The following is an 18933-nucleotide window of genomic DNA, read 5'->3' as shown; positions in this document are numbered from 1 at the left end:
TTTGGGGATTTCCTCCAATGAGACGGTAGCCACAACACCTCGCAATGGATACCACCGCTACCCCAGCCTTGTAGCCCCACCTCCTTCCACGAGAAACCGTAATGTCGTGGTTCCAGCAAACTCGACGTCCGCAAGACTCACCCACGTAGATGTAAACGAAGTAGACTAAGCCATAAACGGCCTTAGTGTTGTCTTGCGTGTAATGCATGAGCTGGTATTATCATATATAAATGGGCAAGTTGCTTTTGTGCCATTATTTATATTAAGTACCGTTGATAGCTATGTTTGTGTGCTTTTTGCCGTATAGTATGTAGTTGGACGTAACCAGAGGAAGTCGATTCCCAACAGACCAAAACAGTAGGATGTCGCGTTTCATGGACTATTATCTATGGTCTTGACCAAACCACGTTAGAGCGGAACCAACCACCGAGACCAACCCAACCTAAGGCTTGTGCCCCAACCCCGCCCTATATAAGAGTCACCCAGTGACTTTTTCTAACATCCCTCACCTTGTGCACGGCGTTCACAACCTTTTTTGCCATGCTACCCCAAGGGAGTTCCCTCAGAACTCAGGATGCAACTCCGGGTAGTTTTGTTAGGATATTGTGGGATTTTACCTACTGTACCATGGGGTCTCCCATGCCACCCCAGTACGAGCTTTTCAAGTCGAGGACTACTTCCACTACCTCGAAATATTGGGTAGTCGTTCACATTTTCACAGTAGATCCCAACCTAGACACCACAGAAGTCTGCTTCACCGAAAAATCTATGCCTACCCTGGAAATGGCCATAGAGGTTGCTGCCTACGAAGCGATTACTCATCTTAGATTTGCACTACCATATGCCAGTGAAAGGGCGTACTGTTGTTTTTCGAGACGTGCAGTGCCCGGAGGAGCAGCCTCTTTTCCAGGAACCCCATGTTGATCAGGCTCGTGCAGTATGTCATTGCTCGAGAGCGCTTGACACATCACATGATGGATTTCCTCCGGACCCTCGCTGTCCAAAACCTTGAGATCGCCATTGGAGAACCCTTGAGGATAGACCCGGCAGGACACATTCTGCGAGTCCTCCAACCGTTCGCCCCTGAAGAAGAAGTAGATATTCCACTGCTAGGAATATTCCCACTTGACCGTTAGATATTTGCGTGTTCCGTGAACGCCTTGCTTGTATCTGCTAGTCTAGTCTATGATTGTGTGATGTGATGGTTGTACCTTACCTTGTAAATTATTGCATGCATGTTTTATTTCAGCTGTGTGATTGCTACGGTTTTTCCCTGGCTTGTTTTCCTATGTAAATCCTTCGAGTAATAGATTTCTTAATAAAACTACTACAACAAAAATATTTCCAACAAGATCTGATTCGCATGCCAACCGGCTCACAACCACACTCAGTCTTTCAATGCACTAAGATCATAACCGCACACACCTGACACCTAGCTAGTCACCTCGCCAGCACCATAGTTTTTCCGAAAGGAATACACTATGGGTGTTTTCATTTTTGCAAAAGTGCTGCCAGCCTATGCATTTTGTGCGCGTGTAGTCTTCGTGTCGCCATTGCGGACAGCCACCACCCGAGCAGCAGCATCGCGATGATCATCCTAGATCATCACGCATAGTAGCACTGAGAACCCGCTCAACGCGGCTATTCCTCCATCCAGCAGGATTATCAGCCAACCCTGCTGCTTGTCCACCATTGGAGCCTCGCTTCGAGCTCCTGCAAACAAAGAGGAAGAGGAGGAAGAAGTAGGAGGAATGAGGCCAGGTTTGAGCTGGAGGAGAGAACCAAGCAGTCGTTTTATAGCCCGAGTTCGGTGGACGATGGACGCAGCCCACCAGCGCCGCTCGTCGCTCGATCGCCGGTGTTCGGAGACGAATCCGCGAGTATTGCTGACAAAGCGTTGGCCCGTGACGCGAGTGCACGCCACGCACTAAAATGGTACGACCCTAGACGCCTACGTGCTAAATACCACGCGTGGAGAAAGCAGCGGAAAGCGCACGAGAGAGAGAGTGAGAGGAGAGAAGAGAGCCGGAGGAAGAAGAACAGACCGACAGTGGATCCTCGGTCCACCTGTGAGCGAGTGAGAGCACTGTGCACTAGGGTACGGCAAGCACAATTTGGAAATACAAAAAATTTTCCTTTTCAAAAAGTTTCTCGTAACCATTCGTATCAACACCTCGATTTTGCAACCGTAGAAATTTTCTGTAGCACTAGTACCACACCAAAGTTGCACCAATTATTGTTTTTACTCTAATCTTATGGTTTTTGTGTAGATTCTGCAGTGTCGTAGGCGTTTACATTTTTACAAAGTCCCCAGCATATCTCGAGGATGAGATTTTTCTTAACGGGGGTAGAGTTTGTAACGCCCTGAAATTTTGGTCATGATTTAAAAAAAATTGGCCAGGGTAATTCAAAAATATTATTTTTGGGTTTTCTGCTATTTTCAAACCATTTCTTAGTGTTATTTTATAAAGAGATTTCCTCCTTAGTTAGGAGTTTTTGATAGATATTATTGACTTGAGTGTTGCCTCAAATATGTTTCCAATTATTTCCAAATCACATGAAGGCATTATATATATATTTTTTAAAGGGTTCATTTATTCAAAAACAATTACTTCTAACGCCTGATTTGAACTACAACCATTTGATAACTTCTTTTAAAAATTCCACAAAAAACTAGGAAATGACCTAGTATATTTTTGAATAAATTTTATGAAATAATATAGCCAAGTGTTTTGAAATAATTGAGCTCATTATCTTCTTTTCTATTTTGGTCCAATTTTGGTGTTTTGTACTACAACCCCTAGATACAGTACTTCAAAAATTAAAAAAAAAACTGGAGTTGTCAAGGAGTTCATATAAATGAGTTTTATGGAAGAACAAATATTGGTATATTGAAAATTTTGAGCACCGTGTCCTATTTTCTGTCCGGGACCAGATTTGCAAATTGCACTGCAATCCTAATTATTTCTTACCCAAAGCTTTTGAAAATTTCTCTGCTTGTACAGGACCCTGCAAAACCCTTAAGTCGAGGAGATCAGCCCCCTTTGGATTTATTAAGCCCATGTTTGAACCTCCCTAAGATACTGGACAAGATTGTTTTTCTCAAATTCTTTCACTAACAAGTTTATGCTTTGTGAAAACTAACCTTGCCATCATTGTTAGTGTCCAGAGAGACCTTGGATGGAAAGTTTGGTAGCGAGCTGCGCCACGTAGATGTCGTTGGCATTCTGTGAAAGACCCTGAGGGCATGGACAGAAATGACCTAGTGCAAACCTTGCATTATGAATTTATTCCAGTGCTCAAACCAACATGTCTAGCAAAGCCCTGGTAACTAGCCTAGCCACCATGTTAATTCTCAGCTCAACCCAAACCCTCTAGCCCCTACTGGCATTCGGTCGAGCACCTGCCGTGCGCACCCAAAGCACGCACAGAGCGCGCCTTTTGTACGTGTTGGGCAGTAGACACAGCACCCACCTGCCCTGTTCCCAGCTGTCCCCCCCCCCACCCGCGACGGAAGTTTTTGCGTCAGCTAGCGAAGACCGCTAGTCGGACCCCGTTTGACTCACCCTTGCGTTGCCGCGTATCCCTGCAGCTCCAGAGGCGGTCGACCGGCGATTTTATCGCTATCGGCTCGGACCGACCTCGAGGCCCTATAAGTAGGCACCCCCAAAAGCCCTCCTAGCAACGACAGACTCATCTGCACAACCGTATGAGACCACCCCTCCACCCAATTCGGACCAGGACCTCCATCTTCCCCAGCTCTGGTGACCTCAACCACCGCCGCGCCTCAGATCTATTCGGCCAAGCCTAAGCATCCTAGCCCTACATGAGCCAACCCCCGACCCCTCCTCAACCCCATGGAGCTACCCACTACTGGAATTCACTTATTTGTCGTCTGATGGCTGATGGCAAAGAGTGTCTTTGCCGTCAGCTTCCACAAAGCGGACGACAAAGAACTGGCTAATGGCATAGGACTTCATTGCCATCTGTCACTTCTGTGCCGTCAGCCACAGATGGCACAGAGCCGCAGAACAGACGGCAAAGCTATAGGTGGGGCCCGCCTGACTGCGAAGACGATAGGTCAAACTGGAATCACTACTATGCCGTCAGCCGCAGAAGGCAAAGATCCGCACAGCACACGACAAAGCTACAGATGGGGCCCACTGACTACGGGGATGTTAGATCGAAATGGAATCTTTTCTTTGCCGTCAGCCGCGGACGGCACAGAGCCTCCAGCAGACGGCAAAGAGCTAATGTTTGTAACGGCTCTTTGCCCCCACCCCGGCCACTCTCACTCATGTCCCACATGCACCACCGGCCCCTCTCTTCCACTCCTCTCCCGACGCCCACCGCCGCCACCGCCGTCGCCGCCCCACCGGCCCTGTCCCGCTGCCCCCCCACCGCCCCCGGTGCCTCCCCAATGCCCCGTAGCCCCGGCGCCGCCCCGGTGCCCCACAGCCCCGTCGCTGCTGCCCCACTGCTCCCGGCGCCACCCCCGCCGCCCCAACACCCCCGGTGGCCCAACACCCTCGGCGCCCCGACGCGCCCACGACGCCCTAGCCGACCCCGCCGGTGATCCCCCTATGCAATTAGTATGGTTAGGTTAGGTTAGTTTATTTGGTTTAGGTTAGTTAGTTAGTTAGTTTGTTAAATTAGTTAGGTTAGTTAGTTAGATTTGTTAGTTAGGTTAGTTAGCTAGTTAGCTTAATAGAAAGAAGAGGAAGAAGAAGAAGAAGAGGAGGAGGAGAAGAGGAGAAGAGGAGGAGGAGGAGGAGAAGAAAAAGAAGAAGAAGAAGAAGAGGAGAAGAAAAATATAAGAATGAGAAGAAGAAAAGAAGAAGAGAAGAAGAAGACAAGAATAAGAAAAGAAGAAGAGAAGAACAAAAAAACAAGAAGGGGAAGAAGAGAAAAAAGATGAAAAGAAGAATAAGTAGAAAAAGAGGATAAAGAAAAATTGAAATAGAAATAAGAGGAAGAATAAGAAGAAGAGGAGGAAGAAGAGGAGAAGAGGAGGAGGAGAAGAAGAAGAAGAGGACAAGAAGAGGAGAAGAAATAGGAAAAATGAAAAGAAGGAAGAAGAAGAAGAAGAGAAGAAGAAGGAGAAGGAGGAGGAGGAGAAGGAGCCCTCCTTCTTCTTCTCCTTCTTTTCTCTTCTTCCGGCAGAAGAAAGAAGAGAAGAAGAAGAAGAAGAAGAAGAGGAAGAAGAAGAAGAAGAAGAAGAAGAAGAAGAAAAGGAAGAAATGGAAGAAGAAGAAAAGGAAGAAGAGGAAAAAATGAATCGGCCGAAAAAGAAAATGACACCCTAACACCCTGACACGATGCTCCGACACCCCGACACGACATCCTGACATCCCAACACAAAACTCCACGCAACTGTTAATATGCCGTATATTTGTGTTAGGTCATATATTTTTTATTTTATTAATGAACACAAAATATTTCTGTTGATCGGCTGGATTTACATGTGACAGTTGTCTCGTTGCTATGAGGTCTGATGTGCGAAGACCTCCCCATGCATTCTACGAGCTCCGCCCTTCATTCATGGGTCAGTACAAATATCATCTCCTTCTCGACCCTTCATTTACTGTGGGTCGGTTTCGGATGACACTTGCTAGATGTAGGTAATTAAATTAATTTATCAGTATGGGTGACCAGTATGCGTCTCCCGTTCGAAAGGGTTGCAGTTATATATATGCATGCATTCTATTATATTTATAACTGTGATTCTTTTGAATTGTCCAATGTTATCCATGGACAGCCCGAGTATGTGTAGATTGGGTTCGTTTTCCCATATGCTTTGTTCCGGATCCGATGCATAATTTCGTCAGTGCCTCCCTGTTGTTTTCCGGATACACATCCTCTCTATTTATTACGGAGACGTGTATCACGAGAATAGCGGGGAGGTGCTGCCAAAATTTTGCGTTGGATCCGGAGGAGAGCATGGGAAAACAAACCCATTCTACACATACTCGGGTGGGATTAGGACCTATCTTTACCTATTAGCGTGTAGGCTGCATGGACGTAATAAAAATGGTGAACTTGATTAAATAATGAATATATATGCTAAATTATATATAAATATATTTCCTGTGTGTTTAGTAGCTAGGCAAGATGAGTGATCGTGCGTGGATGTACACCGGTCACCCTAGTCAGAAAGAGATGACGAAAGAATGGTTTCTAAAAACCAAGGAATTTGTGAAAGCCGCATTTGCGAATGTCCAGGAAAGAAAGTATTGCCCCTGTCCTGGATGCGACAACTATAAAAAGACGACAACGGTTGTAATGATTAAACACCTACAGAAGAGGGGTTTTAAGCCTAATTATACGGTGTGGACATTTCATGGTGAGTCTATACAACGCACCAGAGCTGAGGTGGTCCATCGTCGCACCGACGAGCATGGTACGGGGATCAAAGACATGGTGCAAGACTTTGATGATGCTCGGCATTCAAAACATGAAACGGAGGAATCCACAAAGGCATTCTATGAAATGTTGGAGTCTTCAAAACGTCCTCTCCATGAGCACACTGAGCTTTGTCAGCTAGATGCAATTGCACAAGTTATGGCTCTGAAGGCGCAGTTTAACTTGGGAAGAAAATGCTACGACGCGATGATGACACTAATGGACGTTTCCTACCCAAAGGCCATGTCATGCCTGCAAACCTGTACCAGTCGGACAAAATACTTCGTGTACTTCAGATGCCCTAGGAGAAGATAGATGCATCTGAGAAAGGATGTGTCTTATTTACGAAGGAGTATGCACAATTGCACTATTGTCCCAATTGGGAGTCTTGCAGGTATCTTGTGGTAGAGAACGGTATGGGTGAGAAGAAGCAGACCAAAATCACAGTTAGTGTTCCTCGGTATATGCCAATCGTACCAAGGCTTCAACGTCTTTTCATGGTCGAAGAGACAGCCACACAGATGACATGGCACAAATTGGGCAAAAGAACCGAACTAGATGCGGATGGGAATAAGATGGCGGTACACACATCCGATGGGGAAGCGTGGAAACATTTTGATGGCTTGCATCAGGATAAAGCGGCAAAACCAAGGAATCCATGAGTCCATGCCGCCACGGATGGTTTTAATCTCTTCGGTATGACGGCAACCCAATAGAGTTGTTAGCCTGTATTTGTCATTCCACTCAATCTCCCCCCCCCCCCCGGCAGATTATGCAAAGAAAGAACATATTTCTGACGTTGATAATTCTAGGGCCCAATTATATGGGGAAGAATATGAATGTGTACCTGCAACCGCTTAAGGATGAATTGGAAGAAGCTTGGTGAAAGGACGTGGATGTCGCCTAGGGGGGGGGTGAATAGGCGCTTTAAAATAATTAAGGTTTAGGCTTGAACAAATGCGGAATAAAACTAACGTTTAATATGTCAAGCATAGAACCTACAAACAACTAGGCTCACCTATGTGCACCAACAACTTATGCTAAGCAAGATAAACAACTATGTGATAGCAAGATATATTACAATAAACAATATGTCTATCACAAAGTAAAGTGCATAAGTAAACGGTTCGGGTAAGAGATAACCGAGGCACGGGGAGACGATGATGTATCCCGAAGTTCACACCCTTGCGGATGCTAATCTCCGCTAGAGCGGTGTGGAGGCATAATGCTCCCCAAGATGCCACTAAGGCCACAGTAATCTCCTCATGCCCTCGCACAATGCAAGATGCCATGATTCCACTAAGGGAACCCATACAAATGGCAAACCTTGCGGGCGGTCACCGAACCCGTACACGTGGCAACCCTTGGGGGCGGTTACCGGTACCCGTACAAATTGCTCGGGGCAATCTCCACAACCTAATTGGAGACCCCAACGCTTGACCGGAGCTTCACACCACAATGATTGAGCTCCGAGACACCACCAAGCTTCTAGGATGCCAAAGCATCCGCGAAGAAGAATATCTAGGGTACTAATTACCAAAGGTAATAAGCTTCTCAAACCTCACTTCCACGTATCGTCGTGGAGAACTCAAACCGATGCAACTAATGCAATGGCAAGAACACACGAAGTGGTCAAGTCCCTCACACTCAAATCCCTCCACAACAACGAAAGCTATGGAGAAATATGAGAGGAAGAACAAGGAGCTCACAAAGAACTCCAAGATCAAGATCCAAGGGGTTCCCCTCACATAGAGGAGAAAGTGATTGGTGGAGATGTGGATCTAGATCTCCCCTCTCTTCTCCCTCAAGAACAAGCAAGAATCATTGGAGGGATTGAGAGTAAGCAAGCTCTAAGAATGTCAACAATGGAGGTAGAACAAGAGCTCGACGGATGGATAAGGCCAAGGGGGAAGAAAACCCCCTTTATATAGTGGGGGCAGGAATCAGACCGTTACCCCCACTCTCTGCCCGAGCTCCAGCGGTACTACCGCTGGCTGCAGTGGTACTACCGCTGGCACTCCAGCGGTACTACCGCTGACTGCAGCGGTACTACCGCTGGCACTCCAGCGGTACTACTGGTGGCCCCAGCGGTACTACCGCTGGGCCCCTGGTAGTGCAAAGGCACTACCACCGCCAAGAAAGTCTTCGCAAAAAGGTCCATCCACGAACAACCGCTAGGCAGGCGGTACTCAGCTCCTGGAGCGGTACTACCGCTGACCAAGGGCGGTACTACCGCCAGCCAGCGGTACTACCGTTCACTAGTGGAGAAAGGGGTATTAGAACCGGTTGGTAAGGGCCTTTGGACCAGGATACACATCCGGTGCTACGTATCCGGGACTAAAGGCCCCCCACTTTAGCACCGGTCTCTTACAAACCGGTGCTAAAGGCCTCCACGTGGGCGCCGAAAAGTGCGCGCAGGCGGAGGAACTTTAGGACCGGTTGGTAACACCAACCGGTCCTAATGCCATTTTTTTTCTTTTTTTTTCCTTTTCTTTTCAGGGTTTCCGATTCCGTATTTCGGTGTTCCCGTGTTCCGTATTTTCAGGGTTTTCGTTTACGTGTTTCCGGTTCCGTATTTCCGTTTACGTCTTTCCGATTCCGTGTTTCCGATTCCGTGTGTCCGTGTTCCGTTTTTTACGAACACGTAATCGGAAACACGTATCCGGAAACACCGATTCCGTGTTTGCGGTTAAGTGTTTCTCCGATTCCGTGTTTGCGGTTAAATGTTGATGCACCAAATAAAAGTACATATATACATGTAACACAAAGTACTGGACCGATTATCATTACATAATTTGAAGTTCGTTTCCTATATATAGCTCGATACTTGCATAGAGAAGGGAGCTGGCTATTGGTTCATAGGATGGAAAAATTCTCCGCCTTCATCTATGACTTGCGTGAAGAGAAATCCTGCCAATTCCTCTGCAACTGCCTTGCAACGTTGGATTGGTCTTAGCATCGCCCGCTTTCGTTGCAGCTTTAAAATAAGTAGATGAAAACAATTAAGTTATGAACAAAACTAACATAATTGATGGCAACATAAATAAAGTTATGAAGATCCGGTTACGTACCTCTAGATTTCTGGAAGTACGGGATTTCTCATAGATAATCCTGTGAATGTACTCGCAAATGTAGTATCCACAATAATCAGTGCCCTGTGGTTGTTGCGGGACGCCCTATATAAGAGAACATAATTCAGTCAAATTAATAATAATCAAGAGAATGGTAATGGTATTGAAACCAGGGTACGTAGTACTACTTACTTTGTTAATCTGAAAGTGGAGCTTGTCAGCCCATGTACCGGGTTCTTCCTTGATGAACATTTGCCAAACCCTGGCCGACAAAGAAAAATGAATACAAGAGTTAATTATTACTTACTTGATATCAGGAAATGAACCAAAAAGAGGCCGATGAACGAAAGAGGCCGATATATATATACCTTTGAAGCATCTGACGCGCGCTCTTCCATTTGTCAGCGTCCCAGGTTAACGGGTCCCAGACTTCAACCACTCCTTGATCGATTCTAATGATGAACAATATGAAGTGGGACCTGCGCACGTGTACACACGCAGTCATGCATACTCATCAATTACACTTAACATCAGGTAAGCAAAATGGAATGTGTACAAGACAGTAACACTCACTTGAATGCGTAGGGCCAAAGTATTTCTTTTTTGGTACTTTGTCGCTTCAAAAACCTTAGCAAATCATCCGGTGTATCCTTGTTGAACTTTTCTATTGTCTCTTGATGAAACGAATACGGGTCAATGAACCCAAAGTCCCAGATTCCTGCCAGCCTGCATTCACGAATCTTCATTCTGCATAGTAGCGTACAAAAAGAATGTCTCGTGAGTGATAATTATACGGGCAATGAACGCGAGCTTAACTAAATAATTAAATTACACAAATAAATCACTTACAAACAGTAGCAGCTGACGATAGCTTTGTCGAGGGCACGTTGATTGTACATCTGGAAAAAATCATTGAACCCAATCTCCACACCGTACTCTCTGAAGTAGTGTTGATCCTGAACTGCCGCCATGATACAGTCTCTCTTTTGCCTTGCGGCCTCCAAGTACCAACCATGTAAATTCCATAGTTGGGTTGTTAGAGCACTAGGATTTTCGACCATAGGCTGCTCGGGCTTATATTTATATACCACCTCAGCAATAGCGTAACCTACGTCGCCCATGCGTGGACCGGACACTGAAGCCTGGTCAGATAACACCTTGAGCGGGGCAATTGACTGTGCTTCTTATTGTCCGAGCTGGGGAACTTGTTTCCCGCATTTCGTCTGCTCCGCCTGCTTCATCTGCTCCGCCTGCTTCATCTGCTCCGCCTGCTTCATCTGTGCGGTGTGCATCTTTTCAATGAACCATTCATAGTCTGAAAGGGGCGGCGGTGGCGGCGGTTCAGGATAATATAAGTTGTCGATGGTGCGCTCAATTTTCCACTTTGGTACGTTCTTCAGAGTTTCCTTCCAGATGTCTGGAGGGGGCTTCAGGGGAAACCGTGCGAACCATGCTTTGTTTTTGGCTTTCACGGCCTCGTCTAGTTCCTCCGGAGTCATCAGGCCTGGTAAATTCGGGGGAGTCTTGACTTTATTGGGTTTCCTTTCTCTCTTCTTGGGAGGACTCCTGTTTCTTCTGAACTGTAGCTTCCGCTTTGCCGTACCCGTAGTGCGCGCATCCGTCGGCTCACTGGAGTGCACGGGCGATGGACACTCGGCCTCGGGCTCCCTATCTTCGTTGTGGGGTGGACTTGGAGGTGCGTTGGGGGTGGACTTGGAGGTGCGTTGGGGGGTGGACTTGGAGGTCGTGCATTCTCTGTACGAAAGTGAAAAAACTATTAAAAATAGGCTTACATGTGGTGCAACATTCAGTAATTGTTGGAGGTGGTGCATAATTGTACCTGGAGGAGTCGGTGGCCTTGGCGTCGCGTTAGGAAACATGATGTGTTTCTTCTTCCACAAGATGATACCAAGCTCCATTTCTCCGAGTGTCTTCTCACCTTCACCTCCAGGAATATCAAGCTCAATTGACTGGCATCCCGGCGTAATTGTTGACAACCCGACACGAGCATGGGATGCTGGAATCTGACCACCATGGTAGGTTGCTCCAGGTTGATTCGGTAAAGCATAGTCTGACGCCACCATGAAGGATATGTTCCCCATTGGCATATGTATCTCACAGTTTGTCTTCTCCGTGACATCATCCACGGGGTAGTGAGGCGCCGACGGTTTGACTGCAGGACCGTCTTCTAGCTGCAGCTGCGTGGAACCAACGCTGCTTCTATGCTGAGATGGGACGGCATCTGCTACAGGATCGTCTTCTAATTGCTGCCTATCAGCGTCAGGTGCAGGATCTTCTTCCTCCTCTTCAGTGTCAGGTACAGGGTGTCCCCCTTTCTTCAAGAGAAACGACACCTTTTCTTCTAATGTTGCTATCCGTTCCAGCGCCTTCCTCTTGCTTCTACCACGGCTTCTGTAAGTGCCAAGGTCCGCCGGAAACCCTTGGTTCCACGGGGTAGTGGCTCCAAAGCCTCGTGTTCGTCCCCAATTTTCGGGGTTCCCGAGTGCCTTCGTCAACTCGTCGTTCTCTCTATCGGGAACAAAAGTGCCTTTTCGAACAGCTTCTATTGCCTTCTCTAGATCTGATACGACTTGTCTTATTTTTTCCGACCATGGTCCCTCCGCAACAATCATCCCAGTCTCAGCGTCCAACGTTGCCCCATGCGCGAACAACCAGAACTTGGACCTATCGAGCCAGTCATGTGTCTGTGGAATGATATTTCTTTTCAGAAGCGCATCTTCATAGCGTCGCCACCTAGGCAGGGCAGTCATGTAGCCACCTGACCCCAAAATATGGTGATATTTCTTCTTCTTCGCATTCTCCGTATTTGTCGCTGATCGGGATGTAAAGACACCCGATTTCTTGTACGCCTTAAAATCAGGCCAAGCGTCTCTTATCTTCACTAGGTGCCCAGTGAAAACTGGATCTTCGTCCTTATATTTCTTCCGCAAGTCTTTCTTCCACCTCTGGAATTGTGTGGCCATCTTCTTCAAAGCCCACTCCTCGACTTTCTTCTTCTTATCTTCCGCTACGCTGAAATTTAGCCAGACCGTGTCGCAAAGCACTCTTTTCAATCTGTCATCGACATAAGTAGCTCCAACGTTGGCGCCGGTCTTCGGCTTATTCCATTCTATTAAGTTGATCGGGACCAGGTCTCTTACAACAACTCCGCACTGATTTACAAATTTGCGATAAGTTTTTGGGGGTTCCAGTGGTTTGCCATCAGCAGCAACTTTATCGATCGAGTACCTTGCAGTATCTTTCAACCTTGCGGCCGGGCCTCGTTTCGACTTCGTCTCAGTACTTGCGCTAGGTGTTCCGGAGGGCACCTAAACGGGAAAATAATGATTCGTTAGTAAGTGCAATACAAATTAATTGTTGCGTCAACAGTGACTTGAGATATACATTGGCAGAGTTTGTTCCGGAGGGCACTTCTTCATCTACTACATCTTCTATATTCTCAGCTCCGTCACCGGAGTCGTTCAAAAATTGATTGCTAAACGCATGCCCATCGTCGTCATCATGATATATGGCCGTTGCATCTTCAAAAATCATCTGGCACATGTATCTTTCCTTCTCCGCCTCACCCATTTCCGCGAGCTGATCGGCGTGCTGATCATGTGGTTCTTGGGGATCCATAGCTCAACACTTGCTAGTAACAAGAATTTAACTTAGCAAAATTATTTACGGAAAAGTTTTACGGAACCGGAAAGTTTACGGAAAAGTTTTACGGAATCGTCGGAGTCGTAATCATCGCAAAGTTTTACGGAATCGTCGGAAAGTTTTACGGAATCGTCGGAATCGTCGGAAACTTTCCCCGCAGTTATGGAATTAATCGTCGGAATCGTAGGAAAGTTTTACAGAATTGTAATCGTCGGAAAGTTTTACGGAATCATCGGAATCGTCGGAAACTTTCCCCGCAGTTATGGAATCGTCGGAATCGTAGGAAAGTTTTACGGAATTGTAATCGTCGGAAAGTTTTACGAAATCGTTGGAATCGTCGGTTTAGGGTTTTACGGAATCGTCGGTTCAGGGTAAACTATGAACCGTCGGAATCGTTGGTTTAGGGTTTTACGGAATCGTCGGAATCGTCGGTTTAGGGTAAACTATGAATCGTCGGAATCGTCGGTTTAGGGTTTTACGGAATCGTCGGAATCGTCGGTTTAGGGTAAACTATGAATCGTCGGAATCGTCGGTTTAGGGTTTTACGGAATCGTCGGAATCGTCGGTTTAGGGTAAACTATGAATCGTCAGAATCGTCGGAATCGTCGGTTTAGGGTTTTACGGAATCGTCGGAATATGATGAAGGCGGCTTCACGTAACTTTTTTTTATAGGATGTCCTTACGTGAATATACGAAAATATGGATATACGAAAATATGGACGATATACCTTTGACGACGGCGCGGCGAAGAGGTGGCGAGGAGGCGACGTTGCGGCGAGGAGGCAGCGCGAGGATCGGCGAGGAGGTGGCGCGAGGAGGCCGCGCGCGAGGAGGCGGTGAGGATCGGCGAGGAGGCGGCGGCCGGCGCGGCGAGGAGGCGACGGCACGGCGAGGAGGCGGCGAGGATCGTCGGCCGGCGAGGCGGCGCGAGGAGGCCGCGGCGCGAGGAGGCGGCCGGCGCGGCGAGGAGGCGGCGGCGCGGGCGAGGAGGCGGCGCCGCGCGAGGAGGCGGCGGCGGCGGCGCGAGGAGGCGGCGCCGCGCGAGGAGGCGGCGGCGCGAGGAGGCGGCGGCGCGGCGAGGCGGCGACGGCGCGGCGAGGCGGCGAGGAGAGATCGAGGCGGCGAGGAGGCGAGAGAAGGAGAGAAGGCACGCGCGGGAAGGCGAGAAGTTGGCGACCCCGGAGAGGTATAGGGCCTTTAGCACCGGTCTTTGTTAGCAACCGGTGCTAAATTCGGGCGCGAACAGAACCCACCTTTAGGACCGGTTGTTGTTACAGACCGGTCCTAAAGGTCACCTTTAGGACCGGTTGTTGTTGCAGACCGGTCCTAAAGGTTGTTTTCCTTTTTCTTTTTTCCTTTTTTCTGTTTCCTGTTTTCTTTTTTTTGTTTCCTTTTTCTTTTTCCTGTTTCTTCTTTTATTTTTCTTTTTTCTGTTTCCTGTTTTCTTTTTATTTTTGTTTCCTTTTTCTTTTTCATGTTTCTTTCTTTATTTTTCTTTTTTCCTTTTTCTGTTTTCTGTTTTCTTTTTCTTTTTGTTTCCTTTTTCTTTTTTCTGTTTCTTCTTTTATTTTATTTTTTTGTTTTCCTTTTCTGTTTTTTTTACATTTATTTACAAATTGTCAAAATTTCATTTTTACACTTCAAAAATAAAAAATGATATTTATCAAAATGATCAAATTTAGTGGAAACTGGTCAAATTTAGTGAAAACGGGTTTAATACATTATTACACATCACCAACAACACCCCCTATCTATTTTTCTTCTTGCCTTTATTCTGATTGCGCCGTAACCATGGACTATCTTCATCATTTAACGGGATGCTTGGATCATCTTTGACTTTGATGGGAGGAATTTCATCAAATTTATTGTAATCTTCTGACATGTCTGTCTTGTCCTCGACTCCCACGATGTTTCTTTTCCCTGAAAAAACTATGTGGCGCCTTGGCTCATCGTCTGATGTATTCGCTTCCTTATCTTTTCTTTTTCTCGGTCTGCTAGACATGTCCTTCACATAGAAAACCTTAGCCACATCATTGGCTAGGACGAATTGATCATTGCCGTACCCAAGATTCTTCTGATCCACTGTTGTCATTCCGTACTTCGGGTCTACCTTCACGCCTGACAGGTTGAACCATTTGCACCAGAACAAAGGGACCTTAAAGGAAGGTCCGTAGTCAAGTTCCCATATCTGCTCTATGTAACCATAGTATGTGACTCTTTGCCCGTTGTCGTCTTTTGCATCAAACCGGACGCCACTGTTTTGGTTGGTGCTCTTTTTATCTTGGTCTGCTGTGTAAAATGTGTTACCATTTATCTCGTACCCTTTAAAGGTCAATACAGTCGAAGATGGTTGCTTGGCCAACAAGTATAGCTCATCTTCAACAATGTTGTCATTAATGAGACGTCTTTGCAACCAACCGCCGAAAGTCTTCGCGTGTTCTTTAGCAATGAAATCTTCAGGTTGCTCCGGGTATTCCGAGCGTAAAATATCCTTGTGTTCCTGGATATATGGAGCCGCCAAGCTGGAATTAACTAGAACTGTGTAGTGTGCTTGAGTGAAAGATTGCTCGTCCATACATGTTGTTGATTTCTTTCCTAGCGTGCCTTTTCCACGCAGTCTCCCCTCATGGCGCGACTGAGGAACACCGATCGGGTTCAGGTCAGGAATAAAGTCAACACAAAACTCAATGACCTCCTCTGTTCCATAGCCCTTGACCATGCTTCCTTCTGGCCTAGCACGGTTTTTAACATAATTCTTCAAGACTCCCATGAACCTCTCAAAGGGGAACATATTGTGTAAGAATACAGGACCAAGAACGGAAATCTCTTGGACTAGGTGAACTATGAGGTGCGTCATAATATTGAAGAAGGTTGGTGGGAACACCAACTCGAAGCTGACAAGACATTGGACCACGTCCTTCTGTAAACTTGGTAGAGTTGCTGGATCGATTGCCTTCTGAGAAATTGCGTTGAGGAATGCACATAGCTTCACAATGGGTACTCGCACGTTTTCTGGCAGAAGCCCCCTCAATGCAATCGGAAGTAACTGGGTCATGATCACGTGGCAGTCATGAGACTTTAGGTTTTGGAACTTTTTCTCTTCCAGGTTTAGTATTCCTTTTATGTTCGACGAGTAGCCAGACGGGACCTTGATACTGCTCAGGACTTGGAAAAAGATCTCCTTCTCTTCCTTGGTAAGAGCGTAGCTGGCAGGACCTTTGAAATTCTCTCGATTCATCAGGTCGTCTCATTCGTGCATACGTTTGTGGTGCAGCCGTGCTTTTGGTGTATCTCTCGACTTCTTCCCATGCACGCCCAATAAGTTTAGCAGGTTCACGCAAATATTTTTCGTCACGTGCATCACGTCGATCGCAGAGCGAACCTCTAGGAATTTCCAATAGGGTAGTTCCCAGAATATAGATTTCTTCTTCCACATGGCTACGTGGTTGTCGGCGTCATTCGGAACAGATTGTGCGCCAGGACCCTTACCAAAGATTACTTTTATATCTTTGACCATGTCATATATATCAGTACCTTTAGGGAGGGTTGGCTTCCTCCGTGTATCTGCCTCGCCTTTGAAATGCTTTCCTTTCTTTCTTACAGGATGCCTGTCTGGAAGAAATCGACGATGCCCCGGGTACACATTCTTGCCTATATGTATACTTTCAGTCTCGCCTAAACAGTGTGTGCATGCGCTGTATCCCTTGTTTGACTGTCCTGAGATGTTACTAAGAGCGGGCCAATCATTGATGGTTACAAACAGCAACCCTCGTAGGTCGAATTCCTCCTGTTTGTACTCGTCCCACACACGTACACCTTCGTCAGCCCATAACTCTAAAAGTTCATCAACCAGTGGCCTCAGGTACACATCAATGTTGTTGCCGGGTTGCGACGGGCCTGGGATAAGAACTGGCATCATAATGAACTTACGCTTAATGCATAACCAAGGAGGAAGGTTATAGATACATAGAGTCACGGGCCAGGTGCTATGACTGCTACTCTGCTCCCCAAACGGATTCAGGCCATCTGTACTTAGACCAAACCTTAAGTTTCTTGGGTCACGTGCAAAGTCCTCGTACTTATCGTCGATGTTTCTCCACTGCGACCCATCAGCGGGTTGTCTTAGCATATCGTCTTCCTTACGGTCTTCTTTGTGCCATCGCAGCAACTTGGCATGCTCTTTGTTTCGGAACAAACGTTTCAACCGTGGTATTATAGGAGCATGCCACATCACTTTGGCAGGAACCCTCTTCCTGGGGCGGTCGTCGCCCTCAACGTCACCAGGGTCATCTCGCCTGATCTTATACCGAAATGCACCGCATACCGGACACGCATTTAAATTCTCGTGCTGACCGCGGTAGAGGATGCAGTCATTGATGCATGCATGTATCTTATGCACTTCCAATACTAGAGGGCAGACAACCTTCTTTGCTTCATACGTACTGCAGGGCAGCACGTTATCTCTTGGAAGCATCTTCTTCATTATTTTCAGCAGCTTTTCAAATCCCTTGTTAGATATTCCATTCTCTGCCTTCCATTGCAGCAATTCCAGGGTGGTGCCCAGCTTTTTCTGGCCATCTTCGCAATTTGGGTACAACAATTTTTTGTGATCTTCTAACATGCGCTCCAACTTCAACCTCTCATTTTCACTTCCGCAGTTTATCTGTTCTTCACGAATGACCTGACGAAGATCATCATCAGACCCATCAACAATGTCCTCAAGTTCAGGCTCGTCTTCCCCCATTTCAGTATCACCGTGTTCACCGAACATAGGATAGTTATCATTATCCTCTTCTTCTTCATTGTCTTCCATTACAACCCCTCATTCTCCGTGCTTGGTCCAACAAAAATAACTAGGCATGAAGCCTTCTTGCAACAGGTGGGTGTGTATGGTTCTTGAGTTAGGGAAATTCCTCTTATTCTGGCATTTTTTACATGGACAAAAAATAAATCCATTCTGCCTGTTTTTCTCAGCCACATTGAGAAAACTATGCATGCCATTAAGGAATTCGGGACGACGTCGATCACTGTACATCCATTGCCGGTTCATCTGCATTATATAAATTTATCAAAAACCATTATGCTAAATCATCATGACTAGATTAATTAATTAATACAAAAAGTTGATCACACGTTAAAACCAAACTAGCGTAGTGACCATACATATATAGTTCTCATAAAAACACACACTGAAACCAACCATAAAAACTCTCTCTAATTAATGCATTTAAAAACAACAACAAATGCGATCAAAATCACAACAAAGGTAACAATTGACCCGACGGCATAATGATACCAAGCCTCTTTACTAATTGCATATTTTCTAATCTTTCTAATCTTCAGACGCATTGCGTCCATCTCGCTCTTGTGACCATCGACGACACCGGCAAGAACCTTTTCCAAGGTCATCTTCTCTCTTTCAGTTTTTTCCAACCTTTCTTCAGTTTTTTTCAATCTTTCTTTCAGGGCAACATTTTCTTGTTCAACTAAGTGTAACTTCTCACCAATAGGGTCGATTGGCATTTCCGGTTCCACTACCTCCTAGATAAAAATATCTATGTCAAGTTGGTCGGCGTAATTAATTGTCATATAATCAGGAAATGAAAATATGTAGTTATAAAAGATAATATACCACATCCGAATCATAGACTGGACGAGGGCCAACGGGGACGGATATCAAAACCATGACGCTATACATATTAAAAAAATCTTACACAATAAGAAAATTATATACAAGTAAATATGTAAATCATACAAATCAAAATTTGTTTTGGTAAATAAAAACAATAGGCTTACC

The sequence above is a fragment of the Hordeum vulgare genome, chromosome 4H (assembly GCF_904849725.1).
Source record: "Hordeum vulgare subsp. vulgare chromosome 4H, MorexV3_pseudomolecules_assembly, whole genome shotgun sequence".
Taxonomy (NCBI): domain Eukaryota; kingdom Viridiplantae; phylum Streptophyta; class Magnoliopsida; order Poales; family Poaceae; genus Hordeum; species Hordeum vulgare.
The sequence above is the reverse complement of the archived record's forward strand: the minus strand, read 5'-3'. Positions refer to the sequence as shown.